The sequence below is a fragment of the Bos grunniens genome, chromosome 13 (assembly GCF_055505025.1).
Source record: "Bos grunniens cultivar Pamir isolate PY7600 chromosome 13, Bosgru_T2T1.0, whole genome shotgun sequence".
Classification (NCBI taxonomy): domain Eukaryota; kingdom Metazoa; phylum Chordata; class Mammalia; order Artiodactyla; family Bovidae; genus Bos; species Bos grunniens.
The window spans coordinates 7,135,395-7,157,355 of record NC_141177.1 but is presented as its reverse complement, the minus strand read 5'-3'; the positions used below and the strand labels follow the sequence as shown (position 1 = coordinate 7,157,355).

At 50.0% G+C, this 21,961-nt stretch overlaps 1 long non-coding RNA gene across 1 annotated transcript; it reads left to right on the top strand.

The window, feature by feature from the left end:
- The first annotated feature begins 740 nt into the window (after nucleotides 1-740).
- LOC147360059 (uncharacterized) lies at nucleotides 741-6,226 on the top strand. The gene is made up of 3 exons (XR_015138929.1): nucleotides 741-2,564; nucleotides 4,394-4,856; nucleotides 5,234-6,226. It is a non-coding gene; the product is annotated as an uncharacterized LOC147360059 (long non-coding RNA).
- The last annotated feature ends 15,735 nt before the right edge of the window (nucleotides 6,227-21,961 follow it).

The following is a 21,961-nucleotide window of genomic DNA, read 5'->3' as shown; positions in this document are numbered from 1 at the left end:
CCCCCATTTTCTTGGGGCTTTCATCAGTCTCTCTTACCTGAAGGTGTCAAGGAGACCAAGACTGATTTCCTGGGACTCCCAGATTGTCGTCTTGAAGCAGAAATAATCCGTGAATGAACCGCATGCTCCCCTTGGTGGCTGTGACTGTGTGCGATGTGATGGACGTCATGCGTGCGTCCATCACGTGCTTTGTATGCTGAAGCCCTAACCCCAGTGTGAGGGTATTGGGAGGTGGGCCCCTTGGGAGGCAATGAGGTCATGAGGATGGGGATCTCAGGATGGGCTTAGTGCCCTTATAAGAAGAGACCCCTGTGACAAGAGAGCTTGTTCTCTCTTCTCTGCCATGTGAGCAGACAGTGAGAAGGTGGCTTGTCTATGAGCCAGGAATCCAGTCCTCACCAGGCACTGAATTGGCCAGTATGTTGATCTTGAACTTCTCAGTCTCCAGAACTGCAATAAATAAAGGCTTGTGGTTTAGCTGCCCCATCTCTGATAATTCATTATGGCAGCCTGAGCCCACTAAGACTCCATGGTTCTTCCCTTGTCCCCTGGTTGGCATCTTGGGTGGATCCTGAAGCCTCTCTCAGCTCTAAGAACAGATGCATATTTTAAGAACCAGAGAGTCCAGTCCAGGACCTGGTACCATTCAATCTCACAACAATCTGAGCGTCTCCTTCTGGGAATCCCTTCCTGGGAGTCTCCTTCCACACGACCCTCGTTCATGGGGTTGGTGGTCACTGGCTTGCATTGATGCTTCCAGCATCTCTTTAGAATGAGTGGGTGCCAATGTCTCTGGCTTTGGGACTTCAGCCAAGTCTCCTTCAATGTTCAGGTGCACTGGATTTACTGTCTCAGGAGAGAGGGACCTTTTCCTGGAAAGAGGCGTCTGGAGCAATACCGGTGTCTGGTGCTGTCTCCAAGTCTCTTCCAGCGCTGAGGACATAGTTAGTCTTTGGTGAGCAGTCAGGGGTCAGCCCCGGGGACCCAGGGGGTGTCCTCCCTGCCCAGCCCCACTCTACCCCTGTGACCTGTGGCTCCTGAAGGGGCCATGTGACTGCATACAGGTGAGGATTAAACGAGCTAATGCACTGGAGCACTCGGGACCCCAGGCACCAGGTGGTAAGTGCCCTGCGAGGTCAGCCCATTGTCATCAGCGGGTCACTAATCAGGGTCCCAGATGAGTCTGGTCAAGAGGCCTCCCTGGAAACAGGTGTTTGGGTTTAGGAGGAGAGATTTCTGTAGGGACGCTTGGAGATTTAGTCTGTAATTGGCAGCTTTGCTTCCAATAGCTCTCGAGAGACAAGCCATGCAAGGTTGCTTATCTTTAAGCCAAGAGCAGAAAGGGCTGTGGGGCCTGGCTCCCTGGGATGCCCCCACCCTGAGCTGCTGTCAGGCAGCCAGATGCCGACAGACCTTCCTAAGCTCTGGGCTCAGGGCCCGCTGCTCTTTCTCATCCTGCTTCTTAATTTTAAAAAATGATATCCAAAGCATCCATGACTATGGATTCCTTGACACTCTGCTGTGGGCTAATCTTCAGGGTGAAGCATCATCTTTCTTGAGCGGTTTTGTCCTCTGTGTATCCTCTTTGATTTGGAGACCAGGAAGTAGCATGTGTTCTCACTCAAAGCTGGAAAAAGCATTCTACACTCATTCTTAAATCTCGCCTTCCTCCCTCTAAGTGTTCAGCTAAGTGTTTATCTTTCTCTTTCAAGGGCGATGGATGTTTAATTCCTCGAAGGCTGTAAAGCAGGTTGTAAAGAGATGGAGTTATTATTGTGAATGTCCATGATGATCAAGGTGCACTCCTTGCCTGCCCCAATCCTTGGCCACTGTGATGCACTCCTTCAAATGTAACCAACTCCAGCCTCTCTGAACAATTACTGGACAGGACAGAATCGACCTGCTTTGGTGAAGATCTTTTTATTAAAAAAAATTATTTTTCGGCAGCACTGGGTCTTCATTGCTGCAGGCGGGCTTTCTCTAGTTACAGTGGGTGGACTTCTCATTGAAGTGGCTTCTCGTTGCAGAGCATGGGGTCTAGGGCATGCAGGCTCAGGAGCTGTGGGGCAAAGGCTTAATTGCCTGGTGCCATGTGGAATCTTCCTGCACCAGGGCTCGAACCTGTGTCACCTGCATTGGTAGAAAGATTCTTAACCACTGGACCACCTAGGAAGTCCCAGATGAAGATCTGTTATGGGCAGGCAGAGAAGAAAGCTTTAGAGAGAAAGAAGAATCACTAGGAGCCTGGGAGCCTACATCTGCTGGTCCCTCAATCTCATCTTTGACCAGTTCATTCAATAAATGCTTATCAAGGGATTGCTGTGCATCCAGGATCAGCTGACGCTGGGAGAGTGATGAGAAGTCACGTGCTCTGCAAACTGTTGAGTGCTGCCATCTGCGGGATGATGGGCTAGTGCCTGCCGTGGGCTCACTGACATCTGAAGATGCTGATGGTGATGGTGATGAGGGGGATGACCTCAGAGCATCCTTCTCAGCCTGCATTTCTGCAGGATAAAGGTCTGAACCAGGGGATCCCAGCAAAAACACCACATGGAGCTGATAAGGTGAGGAATGAAGGTCACCAGAGTGTCCTCAAATGCATTTGTGTTGGTGATGGTGACGATGATGTCATCTGACATTTTAAGCCCTGCATCCTAGGGCCGACCCTGCTGAGCACTTCACTGCACCTTCCTGCCCTCATCTGCCCCATGGTCCTGTGCCACAGGCACTGTCATTATCCTTGCTTTTCAGAAGAGGAAAGTGAGGCACAGAGAGGTTACATAAAGCCCGAGGTCACACAGCTAGTGAGTGGTGGGCTGGGATTTGGACCCAGAGAAGCCGCCTGCAGAGGCCGTGCTCTCAGCATGCTGACTGTTGGGATGCGCTGTCTTCCTGCACAGAAAAGACTCAGGAACTGTTTTACTCTGTGACCTTGTTGGGTCACATTTCTTGGCATTCCGACACCTGGCCTCCAAAGAGGCAAAATGGAAACACTTCCCCCAGGTGTTTCCTCCTTTCCAGACTCCATCCTCCCCTTCTGTGACCTACTCTCTGCTCCTGGCTCAGAACAGGCAAACCCTGACCCCCAGAGCCTGTGGGGCAGGGCTGCAGAATCGTCAGGGGGTCCGGGCCGCCACCTCCAGGTGAGAATGAGCAGGATCTGTCGCTTTACGACCCAGATGGTCTTTACGACCTGGATGGTCTGTGCTCCAGTTCATGCTACACGCTGGGATCCACCTGCAGCGGGGCAAACAAGGGGCTTTGAGCGGTGACTGCTGGATTGAGAGGTTTCTCGGCTCTCACAAGAGACCAGAGAGGCAACAATGGCCCCTCCCAGGGGTCAGGGAGCAGCTGAACCCGAGCCCCGCTCTGTGTCTGGGGGACACCCGGCCCCGCTGGGCTGAAGCGGCTTCCTGAGGCTGGTCCATGACCCCCTCACAGAAATGCCTGCTGGGGTGGGGAGGAGCTTGGCGGAGGTTCAGTCCCAGAGCAGTAAAGATGGAAACAATCTCCAGGGTCCAGGCTGTTAGATATTCAAGTGAAGTCTGTCTGAGCTGTGTGGAATCCTGCCGTCTGCACACTCAGGCTGCTGGTGCCGTTTCTACATGGTGTGTCTACACAGCTCGACAAACCATTCTGACCACACGGAGTTCAGCAGCTGCTCCCCAAGACTGAGCTGGCTGGAGAGCTGGGTCCTCCTTGGAATTCTGAGGAGTTTATGACTATGCACCCCACCCAAACCCGCTCCATTCAGAGTTGCACATCCTGAGTCAGGCCCTCTTAAGCCCGCATCCTGTCTGAGACCCCTTTGGCTTTGGGGTTCGCTGCACATGGGGTGGACCAGTGCGGGAGTTTTCTTGGTCTGGGGCCACCACTTGGGTGCTGGGAGGGGCTCCTCTGAGGGGAACTCGGGGCCCTGGAGCCCTGGGTCCTTCTCTTGGGCTGCAGCCAACATTGGGTTTCCTTGGGGATCAGGAAGGTTCCTCATGGTAGAGACCACGCCTGTTTCTCCAGTTCCCACCCCTTTCTTGGCACCTGGTGCTCTCTGGTCTCCCAGGAAATGGGTTTTTCCTTTGCTCAAATCACTGGGTCATGAAGTTTGTTCATTTGCTTTTGGGAGGAGGGTATTGGATCCCCCACCCCATGATCCCACTCCCCCCAGGAGGGAAGGAACTCTGCTCTCCGTTGTATCCCTAGGGCAGGGTCTGGCTCAGTGTGTGTCTGCTGGAATATTAAATTAGTAAGTGAATGAGGGATCCTGTCTGTTCCTTTCAACCCAGGGTCTGGCAGAAAGCCTGGCACTCAGTAGGACTCCATAAATATTTGTCAGTTGAATGAGTGAATGAATGAAACTTCTCAATCTTCTCTCCCCCTGCTCCTCTATTGTCTTCAGGTCACCCCTCCCCGTCTCACTCTAGCACCCCTGTTTCCTGGCCTTCTCTCTGGATTCGGGCCCAGCACGCCCCAGGGCCCTGCTCTGATGACCCCCTCCTGCCTGGATGACAGGTGACTCTCAGCCTTGGTGGCCAAGCGCCGATGCTCCAGCTCTGCAGCCACCTCCATGTGTGAGGCTGACCAGGAGCCCTGTCCGCCCATGGCACTCGCCCCTGCTGAGCCCGTGGGATCACAGAACCTCTTCCGATTGGCCCGCTGCCGTGGGTCACACTCCTGGGAAGAAGTCCCCCCCCCCCAGACTGACCTGGTTCCCAGAGTCTAGGGTCTACTTGCATCAGAGCTAAAAACGGTGTTATTTCCCCAAACTCAGCTGCACCTGTGGAGATGAAAACACAAGACAGTCCATTTTAGCAAGCGACAGATTGCACATGTGGAACTATGATTAGCACCTCGTTCAAAAGGTGGAGTTTCCAACCCAATGCGGAGAGTTACTGCCCCCGGGGGGGGGGATCCCCTCAGCTCAGCACCCGTCTCTGGTGTGTGATGTGGGCTGCAGCCTGCTGCTGGGAGGGAAGGCCGGGGTCCCTGGGAGTCCCAGGAAGGGGATGAAGCTCTTGTGGGTGGTGCTCCCCACCTTTCTCCTTTTGGCCCACTGTTTGCAGGCCGATCCCGCCCAGGTCTGAATGGTGTCCTCCTGCAGGGGTGACCCGACCAGGCCAGCGTGATCAAGATGCCCGGTCACCCTGGTGTCAGGCTGGAGAGTCATCTGTCCCCTATCTGCCCGGATGGGGAACAGGGTGGGGGGGTGGTCCTCCAGTGTCCCTCTCTCTTGTTATAGAAGCAGAGAATCTGGCTGCCTAGAAAGACTACATTTCCCAGACTCCTGTGTCACCAAAAGTAGCCTCTGGAGTATAAGCATCATCTCTTTCTCTCTCCATTAGCTGGGAGAGAACAGAGGAGGACTGTCTGGGACAAGGATGAAGGCTGCAGCCTCAGAAATCAGAGTCAAGAGAAGGAGGTGGAGCCCCAGTTTCCTCCTCTGTAAAATGGGAGAGTAATTATACCTCTGTTTTCCATAAATTAGAATTCTTTCATCTGCTAAGTGAGAGGAAATTCATTCCCAACTCTCCAAGGCAAAGGGGGATTTATTGGGTCTGGTAAGTGGGAAAAAAAATTTTTTTTATGAAAGAGGCATGGCTGTTTGCCCTTGGCCTGGGGACCCAAGCATGCCTTATCTGTGCTTGTTGTTTCCATAGCAAATTTGTTAAGAGCAGTTTAACACTTCTGCTTTGAAGGACCATAAAATCTCATTGTAACCCATGTGTTGGCTGGTGGATGTGCTCAAATCTTGCATTTATGGGAAGTCCGAGGCCGCCGTCCTTAAGGTTTCTGTGATTCACGGAGCTGATGTCTCCCTGGCCCCGCCCCCTCTCATCTCCAGCCCCTGCTCAGTTCTTCTCCACTCGGCATCTCCCCGTGCTCTTCCCGCTTCTGCGGGGTCCATCGCCAACGCGACGCAGCCTCCTGCTTGTTTTTCACCTCCTCAAATCCCATCTCCGACGGCAGCTGTGATGGGCACACTTTATCCATGCTTCTGGAGCCGCACAGAGGAGGCTCATTTTTGTCGACGAGTTGGTCCTTTGCGTTTCTGCCAACTCCAGCATCAGGTTGTGTTGCTTAGCAACCACGCAGTCCCTTCTACAGCCGCTTCTGGAGCCTGCTCCTGCACCCCACCGTCCCTGTGCTGCTCCCGCCCCTGCGTAGCTCCTCAGTTATTGCTTCGTGGCCTCCTTCCAGCCTTGGGACTCCACAGTTCACACCTTCAGATTATGTCCCCACACTGTGAAAGTTCCTCTCCTCTGAGCATCTCTCATTCCAGCTGGTAAGAGATGTGTTTTCTCCCCATCAACACTGGTAATAATTATCGTGGCCATTTACAGACTGTCTGCTCTATGCCGGGCATTGAGTGTCTGCTTTTCCCGCATTCTCTCATTATTCTGCACAAGAGCCCCTGTGAGGGGGGGCCTGTTTCCCCATTTTACAGACGAGGAAGCTGAGGAGGGACTCAAGAAGGGGCCTGATGGCCAGTGATGGAGGTGGGATTTTCCTAGTGCTGTCTCACCCAGGCCAGGCTCCCCACCATTGCTCACTGCTTTCTATTTTTTTATTGAGAGGTCACTGATACATAACATTGTATTAGGTACTTAACATAATGAGATGTCTCTATGTGTTGGGAAATGATCACCACGGTAAATTTAGTTAACAAGCATCACCCGTGCATAGTCACAAAAGTTTTTATTCTTGTGATGAGAAGTTTTAGGATCTACTCTTAGTAACATTCAAATGTACAATATAGGACTGTTAACTATAGTCCCCACGCTGTATGTTACATCTCCAGGACTTACTAATATCTGTTCACTAGAAGTTTGTACCTCTAGGCCACCTTCACCCATTTGCTCACCTCCCAAACCATTTACCCAGCTTTAAAAAAGGACGTTTATTTATTTGGAGCCGTGCTGGGTCTTCACTGTGGCACGTGGAATCTTTATTGCGGCATGTGACCTCTTAGCTGAGGCATGTGGGTTCTAGTTCCCCGACCGGGGATGGTACCAGGGCCCCCTGCATTTTGGGAGCATAGAGTCTTAGCCACTGGACCCCCAGGGAAGTTCCGTTTGCCCAGTTTTATTCTTTCAGAGGCCACTGTCTTCATTTTCCCCACATCCACACACCACCAGGATGATCCTTTAATATTTTTCTTTAATTAGATCTATCTTTGCTTTTACTAAGAAACGTTTATTTCAAAGGAAGCCTCCATCAGTACTGTAAATGGAAAGCAGCGTGTCCTGCTGCAGGAGGATGGTCGCCATAGAAATAGACACAATACACCTAAAGAGAGGGGCTGCGCGCCGCACCAAGCCTGGGGTCTGTTCTTTCTTTGTCTCAGAGGCTGATAAGAGAGGCTCCGAGAAGTGCTACAGGCGTATTAGCACCAGATCTCAATGTCGTCTTCGAGGTCACTGGAAAAAGTAAGGAAGGGTCTCTATGGGATTCGGTGCTCCTGGATGCCGCCTGCACTGACTCTCTCAACCACCTCATGTTTGCCCCTTGGGAGACCCTGAGTCAGAAGGAGGGGTTGGAAGGGGTGAGAGAAGGCAGGGAGAACTGCCCAGGCCTGTGAAGGGAGGAGCCCAAAGGGGAAGCAGACAGAGGGCAGAGGAGGCTGCAGAGGGGGAGGGGAGGGGCCTGGAGGCCACGTGGTTGTTTCAAGGGAGGCAGGGGTGAGCCAAGGTGTGGAGGGCCCTGGCTGGTGCTGCTGAAGTCCAGGAGAGGCAGGGGATGGAGACATCCAGCCAGATGGGGCCCCATCAGATCCATGAGTCAACCCCAGGTTCTCACTTATCCCACCCCCCACCCCCTCCTAGCTCCCAGACACTCCTCCCCAGCAGGTCCCCCCGGCATCCCCAGGAAGCTGAGTGAAAGGACAGGTGGAGACTTTGAGTCTCATTTTCTGAACCCACCTGTCCGTCTCCCCTTGGTCAGCTCAGGAGAAGGACAGATGAGGGGTAGCGGCAGACCCTGTGAAGTGCCCTGGATTGGATTTCTGAGATCTCACCAGCCCCGAGGACCACATCGATGCCTAGGCTGGGGACCTCTGCCTGCCTGCCCGCTGCCGCCACGATCGAATCCATTGACTCCCCTTCTATCAATGCCTTCCCTGAAACAGGCAGGGCGTGAGGGTTTCAATGATTTACTTATCTTGAGCTACCAGGTCATGACAGAGAAGTCAATAGGTGTGTGTTAGAAGGAGTTCCTTTAATTATTCAGGCTCTCTAAAGAACAGGGGAGATATTTTAACATGAATTAAAGCCCCTGGAGAGAGAAGACCTGGGGTAGAGGTTGGGGGGTCTCTAAACCACCTGCCACCCATGTGGGCCCTCCAGGACACAGGCAAGATGTACTTAATTCAATTCTAGGTATGAATATTGATCGAGCATCTTTACCACGCTGAGTCCCTTTGTAGCCCTAGGGACTCAGTGATGACGGGCCTTGACCTTCAGGGAGCTCACCGTTTAGTGAAGGGGGTCAGGCAGACAGAGAAAGGCCTTAAAACACAACAGCATGATTACAGTTTAATGTTGGGATGACCAGGCTGCTTTAGGAGCAGAGCAAAGATGATCTGAGGCAATATCACCAGGGGCAGAATATTTGATGTTTAAATATTTTTTCCAAATCGTTTTTTTTTTTTTTTTTTTGCTCTTGCTTCTTTGGGTACAAAGGAAGCCTTAACACAATTTAAAAATATAAAGACATTTACAAGCTATATTCTGATCATAAATAACATTAAAACAAATCATAAAAGCTGGAAATATCTGTGTCTTGATTGTGGTGTTTTTGTTTTTACCCCAGTGGACACATTTGTCAGAACTCATTGAGAGGGACACTTAAAATGGGTGCATTTTATTGGAAGGAATTCTCTCCCAAATAACTCCCTGCTGCTGCTAAGTCGCTTCAGTCATGTCTGACTCTCAGATCAAAGCAAAAACCAAAACTAAAATATGTGTAGGAAAGGATGAAAGGGAGACAAGTTCACACCCAGGCCTGAGGGCATGGTTGAGCGGGACTTGGAAGAAAATTCATGTTCTTAAGAGCTTGCATTCTTCCAGAGGAAAGAACAGTTCTTAAAAAATAGGGTGGGGAGGAAGAATAAAATAAATGAAGACAAACTGGGAGAGGGAATTAATGAAGATAAGAACCCAAGTCACACAGGCATATGGTTGGTGTCTAGAAGATGAGGTTTTTAGAGGATCTGGTGATGTGAACTCCGGTTAGGAAGTGTATTTTTCCATTTCAGGAGCTGGGAGGGTTTTAGGCAGGAGAGTGATGTGTGGGGAGCTGGGTTGGGGAGGATGGCTCTACTTGCAGGGAGGGGAGCGGGGGGACTGGAAGCTGGGAAAGTCAGAGAGTCTGTGTGGCTCCTCCCTCCTCCTCCTCCTGGGCTCAAGCATCTTCTTTCCTTTTCTGAACCATTGCAGAGAGTTTGGGTGCTAGCCCTGCCCTGCCTCTTGGTTACATAAAACAGAAATGAAGTTTTGAGAGGGTGGACTCATCTCCCTAAAGCCCCATCATAACTGAAGACATCAGCCGTCTGGTGGGGTCTGTGAAGAACCTGCACACTGTCATGGGGAGGTAGGTAGAGTGGTCAGGACAGGCCTGTCTGGATTCTCCATGATGAGAAAGGAGTTTCCCAGAGGGCACAGGGAGGGCTGCAGAGAACTCTGGGATGAGAAGGACCAGACCAGCCAGGTCCCTGGAGCACCCTGACAGTCTAGCTGCCCTTGACGGGACGTGACAAGGCAGGAAGGTGGGAGGAGAGCCAAGAGTGGAATCGCGGAGCAGTAGGGGCTGGAGCAAATTCCCCTGGGAGAAGGCCAAGAGGAGTTTCTGGGTGACTGGCTCAAATTCCCTTGGGGGTTGGTGTCTCACTTTAAAAAAATGTCTTTGTCTTCCAATCAGAATCTCACTGGGTGTAAATATTTATTGGAGTGTAACCAACATAAGAAAAGTGCCCAGATCACAGATGCAGTCTTGGTGCATCAGCATGAGGTGAGGTGGGCACCCCTATGGCCAGCCCCCAGATCAGAGACAGCATCATCAGGAAACCAAGGCCATCAGGATGCACTCCTGTGGGGGAGGGGTGCATTGTCATCTTCAGCGTAAGGAGACGGGCTCCCAGGGAGCCTCAGTCTCTCGCAGCCATTTCACAGGAGCACCCTACGTACTGATTTTTACATACCGGACTTCTGGAAACAGGACCTACTGGTATTTTCAGGTTGTAATTTCACCTTGATTCCACCCTACTGGGCAACCAATACTCCAAATCACAGAATGTGAAGCTGGACATCTGGAAAAGATTGAGATATTTGTTTTAACCACTGGACAAAAAGCTGCCCAGAGAATTGGGCGACTGAAGCAGGACTCTGGCTCTCATGATGACAGGGACAGCTGGCCAGCAGCGGGGGTGAAGGACTCTCAGGTCCCGAGACAGCCACTGTGCCCTGGGAGCTGCTTCCTGGAAGGGCTGATCAGGCTGGGACCTGTGGATGGGCCCACGAGGGCTCAAGGGACTGGTCTGAGCTGGCATTCAAGTTTAACTGTGTCAGAGAGAGTCCCACCATGACATCGAGGACAATGAACCCTGGGACCATCATCCCAGGTCCTTCTTTCCCCTCCCTCCCTCTCTCCCTCTCTCTCTCCTGCCTCAGTAAGAAAATGGATTATGGTTTCTGAAGGTAACAGCTTTCTCGTCCTCCCCTATGAATAGCCGAGCGAAGAATTAATTTAGATTTTTGCAATGTCGGGGCCTCTCTCATTAAATTACTCCCACTGTCTCTTGGAGGCCCTGGTAACTTAGTTTAATGATCTCGCGTTCTCTATACCCTTGAAAAATGCTTCGTGTGTCTCCCAGCACAGTCCATCCTAAATCTGCCAGCAGCTTTGTGTTTCCTTGTCTTTGGCCCAGAGTCTGAGGGCCCATCACCAACCTGGCCCATCCTCGCCTCTGCCTGAGGCTCTCCAGTTCCCCGGGTCCCTGGCCTTGGTTCCTCATTCTTCTCGTGTTTCCTCGCTCACTGACATTCCTGTGTTTTTCTCCTACTAAAAGCCTGACTATCCCACCATGCTTTTTTATAAAACTGAAATGATGATGATCTTTACGTTCTTCTCAAGTCATTGCTTGTTGGTTTATATTTGTCAAGATGGGACAGGCAGTCCCCAAGGGACATCGGGCACCCCCTTGGCTGGTGCAGGTTGAATAATGGATAAGCAATCGCTTCATTCACTGACACATGAGGGACCTTTCATTTCTTCATAGAGATCCCTGATTATGTGTGAAAGAAGTGTGAATTACACAGACCCCCCTTCACAGTCCGGAAAATTCAAGTGAAGGAAAGAGTTTATTTATTTTAATGTTTTTTTTTTTTTTTTTGAAGGATCATTGCTTTATAGGATTTTGCTGTTTTCTGCCAAACCTCAACATGAATCAGCCATAGGTATAGGTATATCTCCTCCCCTTTGAACCTCCCTCCCATGAAGGAAAGAGTTTATGTCGATTCACATCAAAGAGAAAAAAAGAATTTTCTATAAAAAAACTCCACCTGGACGTCATATTGCATCTCAGACCTCTACAGCCTCTGCCTCATCTAAAGGTCTGATTTGTTTTCCTGGGTTTCTAGGTGGTCCCTAGGTCCCCAGTTTCCTGGGGCCAGAGCAGGTGGAAAGGAGGATGGAGGGGAGAATGGAACCGGCCCCGGATACAGAATGACAGAGGGAGCGCCCCAGGAGGGCAGTTAGGAAAGGCCACCGTGTGAGCTCACAGCTGAGACGCTGGTCGTGGGGGCGTCTGGGGGAGTGTCCCAGCCCGCACAGGACCCGAGTGGGTTTGAGCCTGAGCTGGAGGAGCATCACAAAGAGGCTGGTGTGAATCTGGGCAGGCTGAACGTGAGCAGTGAGGCCGTTGATAGATTCAGAAAGTTAGGAAAAGGCTAGATCAGGTGCAGGGCCTGTGGGCCTCGGGGGAGAGCTTGGGGGTGACAGGAGTTGGAGGCTTTGGGGGTTTGGAGCAGAGGGGGGACTTGCTCCAAAGAAGGTTTTCATAGCATCCCTATGGCTGCTGGACTTCCCAGGTAGCGCTAGTGGTAAAGACCCCGCCTGCCAGGGCAGGAGATGTAAGAGGCCTGGGTTCGATCCCTGGGCGGGGAAGATCCCCTGGAGGAGGGCGTGGCCACCCACTCCAGTATTCTGGCCTGGAGAATCCCCGTGGACAGAGGACCTTGGCAGGCCACAGTCTGTAGGGTCGCAAAGAAGTGACTTAGCTGGCATGCACACGGGGAAGTGCACAAAGGTCCATCTAGCCAAGGCTATGGTTTTTCCGGCGGTCACGTATGGATGTGAGAGCTGGACCATAAAGAAAGCTGAGCGCCGAAGAACTGATGCTTTTGAACTGTGGTGCTGGAGAAGGCTCTTGAGAGCCCCTTGGACTGTAAGGAGATCCAGCCAGTCCATCCTAAAGGAAATCAGTCCTGAATATTCATTGAAAAGACTGATGTTGAAGCTGAAACTCCAATAATTTGGTCACCTGATGCGAAGAACTGACTCATTGGAAAAGACCCTGATGCTGGGAAAGATTGAGGGCGGGAGGAGAAGGGGAGGACAGAGGATGAGATGGTTGGATGGCATCACCTACTCAATGGACATGAGTTTGAGTAAACTCCGGGAGTTGGTGATGGACAGGGAGGCCTGGTGCGCTGCAGTCCATGGGATCGCTAAGAGTCGGACACTGAGAGACTGAACTGAACTGACACAGGAAGTTCCTATGGCTGCCATGTGCCAAATGGCCTGCAGGGGGCGAAATGGAGACAAGGGGACCAATGAATGAGAAGGTGCTGAAATCACTCAGGAAGAGCCGATGAGGAGCTGTCTATGGTCAGCGGAGGTGGGAGAAGGGGGTGGATTCAGGATATATTTTGAAAGTAGAGCAAGCAAGATTTGCTGGTCAATTGACAGTGATGTGAAAGAGGAGTCAAGAACAAATCCAAGGTCATCCTGCACAGTTCCGATGTGCTCAAAAACAAGGCTTCCAGGCATTCTTTAGAATGTTCTAAGGATGAGAAACAAAGCTTCAAGTGTGACCCACACCCATCTGATGTTCATCCTCCAACCCATAAAATGTGTGCTTTAACATCCAACATCAATCACCCAAGTTGTCCTCTGGCTATTTATGTGCTGGGAACCAGCCAGGCTCTTTGCTACAAACTTGAAGACGGTCAGTGTCAGCAGGGAGATAGGATGGTATCTCAGGCAGATAGAGCAGGTTGGGAGGCATGAACCCACGCCAGTCATCTAGCCGGTCCCATCGATGGAGGAAGGCATCTTGGGTCCCACCAGCTCCCAGCCGGGCATAGTGGTGGAACCCAGGCCACTGTTGTGGTGGGTCAGTCCCGTGGGAAAGCAGAGCCTCACCGGGCAGAGGTGCTCAGGTGTGTCCATCCTGAGCAGATGTTACGTGGTCCAGAGAAGGGAGACCAGGGAGGTGTTCAGAGAGGAGCTGACTTGTGGGTTGGGCAGGGAAGGTGGAAGAATGAGGGAGGGGACCCCACTAAGAGAGAGAAGACCTGCAAAGGTGCAGCTGGCAGGGACGATGATCCAGGCAGATGTGAGAGCCTGGAGACATTTAAACCCGTGAAGCCCATTTGGCTGCCAGCGACGGATGCCCACCTCAACACAAAGACAGACTCAGGGGACAGCTGGGATGTCCTCAGGCACAGGGAGGGCTGGGAAACAGGTGTGGGAAGGACACCTCCAGGGCTGCCCCAGGAGGTTTCAGCAGCAGCAACTGTGGGGCAGCCTGGTCCAGGCAACTCCCTCTGGAATCCATGACCCAACCATCCTCAGTCTGGGGACCAGAAGGAGAAGGAACCTCTTAATGTTACAGACAGGGCTTCCCAGGGGCTGCTAGTGGTAAAGAACCCACCTGTCAATGTAGGAGATGTTAAGAGATGTGAGTTTGATCTCTGGGTTAGGAAGATCCCCCGGAGGAGGGCATGGCAACCCATTCCAGTATTCATGCTTGGAGAATCCCACGGACAGAGGAGCCTGGGCTACAGTCCATAGGATCACAAAGAGTCAGACACGACTGAAACGACTTAGTATGGCACAATGTTACGGACGAGAAGCTGGAGGTCCCAGGAAGTCATTCAGTGTGGCCAGCAAGTGGCATGGGGGGATGGGTATGCAAGCCCATGGGTTCCAAGATTTATGACTTTTCTCCTGCAAAAATGTTTCTCAAGCTTCAGGCATCCCTAAGCTACCTTCGTGATTTTAATCGTTTGCAGTATACTATCTCTTCTATTATTCAACTCACCTTTACATCTATTTACTTAAACTTTCTATTCATGAGGATCATGGCTAGTTTTAGTTTGGTCTAATGCACATTGAATGTTCTTATACTATTAAAATAAGTAATGTTCGTCTGAGAAGCATCCAAATAACCTTTGGAGGTGCATGCACCACATTTGGGGCAATCCTGGACCATAACTAGGGTAATATTCTCTCAGGAGGATGATAAAAAATATTTGTTCTCTTGAACAAGAGTTCTTCGCTTGTTTGAAGAAAAGCAAATAGCCTGAGTCTGGAGTGGCTGGAACAGGTGAGTGAGGGGGAGATGCGAGGATGAGGTCAGAGAGGTGGGGCGTGTTAAGATGGGAAGGGCTTTTCCTTCCGGGGAGTTGGGGGCTGTGGGAGGGTTTTGATAAAGAAAGCGCGTGATCTGACTGACGTTCTGGCAGGAGCCCTCCGGCTGCAGTGGGAGAAGAGGAATGAGAAGGCACAAGCCGGGAGACTCAGAGGCTAGAGAAATGATGGAGCTGATGGTGGTCTGGACCAGAGCATAGCTAGGGAGGCGGAGAGCGTGGCTTGGGTCCTGGTATCGTAGTTTGAAGGCTGAGATTTTCACCTTGACCTGTGCATCCACTAATGCTGTGCTCAGAGCCTGGGCAGGCAGGAGCACTCCTGGTTGGGAGGGTCTTGTCATGGTTCACATCTTCCTGTGGTCAGAGGGACCGAGACCCTCCCTTCCTTCTCTGAGTTTGCAGATTGTGGGGTCACCTTGTGGGTAGTGGGTGAGGGTGATGGCAATCCCTCTCCTCCTCGGGGAAGACCTCCAGGGGGCAGGGCACCTGCACAGTCCCCAGGGGTCCAGGCATTAGCTGGGCTGTGGGAGCAGAAACATCACGGAGCACGAATCACTCCAAGAAGGAGACAGGCCTTTCCTCACTGCCCTTTTCCAACATGCCGCAGCAGATTCCTCTTTAGTGGGTGGAAGATGGACGATTTCATTATTTGTGGCACTCAGCAATCAATCTGGGAGTTTGGGCTAAAGCAAGCACTTCCCCTTCCGCTCACTGTTATCCATCACGTTTAATCATTGGTCTCCCTCCAGGAGCCGGGCACTGGGCAGGGCAGCTGTCCCTGACTTGACAGTTTTACTCTTCAGGGGCTGTGGGGAGGGGCCGGACACAGCAAGGGGCAGAGCTGGGCAGGGGGGTCCCCACGGCAGGTGGGCTGGGGCAACCAAAGCTTCAACAGAGGCCAGGGAACAGCCAATGAAGGGAGGTTACAGGAGAACCCTAGAGAGGCCTGGCCTCATTGCCAAGAAAATCCCTCATGGGAGGGAGGAGACAGAACACAGAAAAGAAAAGAAATAGCCAGAGTTCTCTGCCAAGGGAGTGTCGCAGATTTTAATTCAAGATGAAATGTGTTCTTGTTTGTGTACAACTAATTTTCCTCCCAAATGAAGGGTTTTGTCTATCAGTCAAGTGTTTCAATAGCAACCGAGTCTCCCCCACTGTAATTAAGGTAGCATGTGCCTCTCGAGTTTGGGAAGCAGGCTGTTTGTGTTAATGAGTTGGGGAAGCAAGCCTGGCTTGGATTGGTTTCTGGGTCCAAGAAGGAAGAAAGCAACAAAGAAATGGAAGAAAACAAAACACCTCCAAATAGAGACTTGGCTCCCGCCAGGATGATGTCATCTGGAAACTGCGAGCAGGTTCCCCTGAAGGAACGGCCTTGAGATTCCTGGTCTCGTTAGGAGAGCCGAGACCAGGAGGGTTTAGGGTCCAGAGTCACACATTCCCAAGCCTCTGGGCCTGGTGGGAGGTGTATGTGAAGACGGCTGGTGGGCTGCAGTTTTTCACACAAGTACATTGTGTTTGCATAGAAAATACATGGGTAAATCCTTCAATTCCACACACACACACACACAAATGCACTCATGTGTTTTCTTGGAACATATGGCTCTCTTAATTTAACTTTTGAGGATTTTTTTTTTTTTTGCTTTTAATAAAGAGATAGTAATTTAATAAATTACCACTAATATAATGGCTTAACCCAATACCCTTTGTAATTGTGATACCTGTCTTATCTCACAGTTCTGAAGGCACAGTGTGGCTCGGGTCTCTGTGAAGGGTCTTGCCAGCCATAATCTAGGCATCAGCAGGCTGTGGTTCTCATCTGGGGCTCGGGCTCCTCTTCCAGGTCCATGGGCTGTGGGCAGAATTCCGTTTCTTCTTGCACTTTCTGTGTGGTCTTTCCCATCCTCGAGCTGGCAATGGTGGGTCAGGTCCTCCTATCGTTTGACTCTTCACGCCTTCATCTTTGGCTTTTCAGGGCTCGTGTGATTGTGTTGGACACACCTGAATAAGCCAGGACAACCTCCCTACTTTAAGGTCAGCTGACCGGTAACCTTAAGTACATCTAAAGAGTCCCTTTTGCATGAAAAGATGCTCAACATTACTAATTCTCAGAGAAATGCAAATCAGAACTACAAGGAGGTATTGCCTTACATCAGTCAGAATGGCCACCATCAAAAGTCTTCAAACAATAAATGCTGGCGAGGGTGTGTAGAGGAGGGACCCCTCCTACACGGTTGATGGGAATGTCAGTTGGTGCAGCCACTATGGAGAACAGTATGGAGGTTCCTTTAAAAAATAGAGTTACCATAAGATCCTGCAATCCCACTACTGGACATTTATCCAGAGAAAACTCGAAAAGATGCATGAACCCCAGTGTCCACCGCAGCACTGTTTACAATGGCCAAGACATGGAGACAGCCTAAATGTCCACAGATAGATGTGTGGATGAAGAAGATGTGGCACGTCTACACCATGGAATACTACTCTGCCAGCAAAAAGAATGGCATAATGCCATCTGAAGCATCACGGACCAGCCTGCTTTATCATATTAAGTGAAGTCAGTTCAGTTCAGTTCAGTCCAGTCGCTCAGTTGTGTCCAACTCTTTGTGACCCCATGAATTGCAGCACGCCAAGCCTCCCTGTCCGTCACCAACTCCGGGAATTTACTCAAACTCACGTCCATTGAGTCGGTGATGCCATCCAGCCATCTCATCCTCTGTCGTCCCCTTTTCCTCCTGCCCTCAATCCCTCCCAGGATCAGAGTCTTTTCCAATGAGTCAACTGTTCGCATGAGGTGGCCAAAGTACTGGAGTTTCAGCTTTAGCATCATTCCTTCCAAAGAACACCCACGGCTGATCTCCTTTAGAATGGACTGGTTGGTCAGAGAAAGACAAATATCATATGATATCACTAATAGCTGGAATCTAATTTTTAAAAATGACACAAATTAACTTACTTATGAAATATAAAAAGACAGACATTGCAAACAGCTTATAGTTAGCAAAGGAGAAATGTGGCGGGACGGAGGGGAGATCAGGAGCTTGGGGTGAACACAAAGGAGAAACGTGGCGGGACGGGGGGAGATCAGGAGCTTGGGGTGAACCCACACACTGCTATGTATAAACAGATAACCAGCAAAGACTTACTGTTGTGGCACAGCTACTTCTCCAGAAATGCCGATTTGTTTGCTTCTGGTTCTGTGCTATTTGAATAACGCCACAGTAAATGTTTCTGTACATATGGGTTCAAACAGGATGGATTTTCAGCAGCTCAAGAGCTCAGTTTACGAAGTGTTTGTACTTCAAAAGCTTTTTTTTTTTTTTTTTTTTTACTAAATGTGGCCAGATAACCTTCAGAAAAAACTAATATTCCACATTTCTACAAGAGTATAGGAAAGTGGACTTAGCCCTATAGCCCAGCTAGCAATAAGATTTATAGCCCTTGAAAATTTCTGGTAGTCTTTTAGGTACAGTCGTAACACGGAATTGGTTATGAAATATCCTGACTACCGCTGAGTTCAAACATCTGTTATTTTCCTTATTTTTCTTTCTTTCTTTACTGTTTATTTTTTTAATTGGAGTATAATTGCTTTACAATGTCATGTCAGTTTCTGCTGTACAACAGTGTGTATCAGCTACGTGGTAGTCTTAGCCACTCAGTTGTGTCCGACTCTCTGCGATCCCATGGACTGCAACCTGCTAGGCTCCCCTGTCCATGGGATTCTCCAGGCAAGAATGCTGGAGTGGATCAGCTCTGTGTATCATTACATCCCCTCCCTCTGGAGAGCAGCAGGGGACCGCAGCTATTCCTATACCCTTGACGAAGACCGGGCCTCCTCTATTGGGGGTGGTTGTCCTCTTTGACCGAGCTCGCAGCTTCGGGAGGGACGCACGTGGAGCAGTGAGGAAGGAAGGGGACACCCACCCAGCCAGCCAGATTGGCTGAATCAGCCCCGGCGATCAAGGGGTGACAGATCGAAACCAGATCGCCCTCATGTCCTATCCCCTCCCTCTTAAGGCTACCCCTCACCCTCTCTCCTACCTGTCTAGATGGTCTTCATTTTTTTTTTCCTTCTCTCCTGCCTTCTTTTAACATTGGGATTTGCTCTTCTAAGAGCAAACAGTTTCTTTACAACCTTTGCCCCTTTTTCTGATTAAGAGTGCTTCATATGGTACAGAAATTAACCCTTTATTATCTGCTTTACACATAATTTTAGATTCATAATTTATATGTATATTTTATGTAACCTTATGAAGTACAACATTTATTATTCAAATATGTCTTTTTCTTCTATATCTTCTGGATTCCTATTCTTGATTTGTAAGTTCTCCTTTATAGATGCTATATTGTAACTTGTAGTATCCTGGATTACTTGTAAGATTTTTATTTTACTTTTTACAAGGAAGTCTTTAATTCACTAGAATTTAACTTTCTATAAGCATGAGATGGGATCCATTTAACTTTAATTCTCTTACATAGGAGGGATTCCCTCGTGCCTTAGATGGTAAAGAATCCACCTGCAATGCCAATGCGGGAGACCTGGGTTTGATCCCTGGGTTGGGAAGATCTCCTGGAGGAGGGCATGGCAACCTGCTCTGGATTCCTGCCTAGGGAATCCGTAGCCTAGTGGGCTACAGTCCATGAGATCACAGAGTCAGACACAACTGACAGACTAACACACACTCCGTGTGGGGGAAACCTGATGTGCTGGCGTCGTTTATTAAACAGCTCTTCCTCCAAGGCACTCAAACTGTCCTCGTGTTTCCTGGTAGCTTTTTGGAGGCTCAGCCAGAGAAGCAGCTCTGCCAGAGCCCGGCATTCTGTTTCCTCCACAAGATGGTAAATCTTGGGTGTGAACTTTTTTCTCTTTAACCAGCTTGAGTAAGCAGAGTGAACCTGAGTGCCTCTGGTGGGTTTGTGCATCCATTTCAGATTCGTTAGCATCTACTGTGTTCTAGGTTGAAGAACAATGTCCATTGTACCTCTGTGTTTTTTTTTTTTTTGGTTGAATATGAGACAAGCACGGACTTCCGAGGTGGTGCTAGTCGTAAAGAACCCACCTGGCAGTGCAGGAGACATAGGAGACTTGGGCTTGATCCCTGGGTCAGGAAGATCCCCTGGAAGTGGGCATGGCAACCCACTTCAGTATTTTTGCCTAGAGAATCCCCATGGACAGAGGAGCCTGGAGGACTACGGTCCATAGGGTCACAAAGAGTCTGACATGATTAAAGCGACTTAGCAATACCCACGTAAGACACACACAGGAGGTCCTTGTCAACCAGGAAAAATAGTCCCTTCAAGTGAATTTACTGAAGACAGGAATGGCAAAGATCAAGATAAAGAAGGGGAAGAAGGGTATGATTGAAATTTGAAGGTCAAAAGTCAAGTGAAAAGTTTTAAAGTATTGTTTTGTACATTTAACAAAATCGATGCTATGATTGCAATCAGCCACTGACACTTAGAACAGTGAATGAAGTACTGATTTGGTTGGAGGGGGGTGCAATAATCTTCCTGAACATCACATTTCACGTCCGTTTGAACAAAGGATATTCAGTTTTGGAAAATACTTCGGGGCTCATTGATTTCCCCAAAGGACTCTTAATTCTTTCATAACACAAATAATTCCCTTTGCATGTACTCATCAGCAGCTCCATTGTTAACTGGTCTAACTGCCCGGTCGTCATGCATCCATGGCTTTACAAGCTGTTCTCGGCAACATTCATGAAATTCACAAAGGCTGTAGCCTTTGTGAAATTTGCTTTTGTACTTTGCAACTGGTTCTCATTTACTTACGTTGTGTAGGCAGATGTTTCTGTGTCACCCTCAGGGACACTGGTCTGGGAGGACATAGCTGTGGGTGACACAGGGGAGATGTGCTGGTGTGGATCGGCAGGGGTGGGGCTGAGATTTTGTAAGTAGTCGGTTCACTCGGCATTTTATAGACCGTGAGGGCTCTGTAGCTCTATACAACTTTGTGATAACTCTGGGGGGACTCAGTTCATAAAGACTTGGACAATGAGGATTCTTTTACACAAAACAACTATAATCCACAACGGAAGAGAAAAATACCGGGGGAATACTCGGTATTTGGGAAATGGGAGATTTTATTTTTGGGTGGGAAGCTCATTGAGAAATGGCAATGCGGGGGCGGGGGGTGCTCCTCGGGGTGGGAAAGTGAAAGTGAAGTTGCTCAGTCATGTCCGACTCTTTGCAACCCCATGGACTGTAGCCTAATGGGCTCCTCCGTCCATGGGACTTTCCAGGTAAAAATACTGGAGTGGGTTACCATTTCCTTCTCCAGGAGATCTTCCCAATGCAGGGATTGAACCCGGGCCTCCCGTGTTGTAGGCAGATGCTTTAGCATCTGAGCCACCAGGAAAGCCCAGGGGTGGGAAGAGCAGGTTAAATGGTCCTTGAAATGAGAATTGGATCTGGACATGCAGAAGTGCTGGAAGGGCATCCTAGCTAAAGGGAACAGCATAAGGAGACGGTGAGAACAAGCGGACACGCACAGCCACAGGCTGTCACTCACCATCTATTTCTTTCTGGGATCTCATGCGTTCCTGAAGCTGGGGTCTTTATTCTCTTTTCTGAAGCATCTTTAGGGACCTCAGTTGTGCCTGGCACATAGCTGATCCTCCCAACATATGCAGAAGGAATGAATGAGGGCTTAGAGAGCTACCTCTTTGGCTGCCGAGGGCCAAATTTAGAATCCTTAGAAGTCCCCAACCCTAGACCGAATGGTCTGACTTCGCCATCTTGCAGACCTTCCTCCCGTCGCCTTCTCGGCTGGTTCTGAAGCTACTGTCATTTGTGGCTGGGTCTGCTTTCTCAACAGCAGCGCCGCCGCAGAGCGACTCTGCCCCATGGATAAAAGCTCCTGTTCCAGCAGGTGCTTGGCGGATGCCCTTTGATGTTGTCACAGCCACAGATGCTGATGGCAGCCCTGATGGTAATAGTCCAATTACCCTGGCTGTCTTGCTTGATGGAATGACCAAGAGCCCACAGATTGCTCCTGAGTGTGCCTCTCTAGCAACAGATTATTCTGAAACCAGCCCACCTAGTTCGATCTGGAGAAGAAAACAGCACATCTATGTACTTTTCTTTTTTCCTCTTGGTGGAGAAATTGCAATCATCTAGAAGTCATCTGATGGTCACCCAAATGCCGGAGACCCTGAGGACCCAGACTCCTGAGCATCATCTCCATCCTTGAAGGCCAGGGTTCATCTCTGCATCCCTAAGTTCATCTCTGCACAGGGCCTGGCACGAGGCAGAGCTCAGAGCAGGGAGTGTGTGTTGGCAGCCCAGGTGAGGTCAGACAG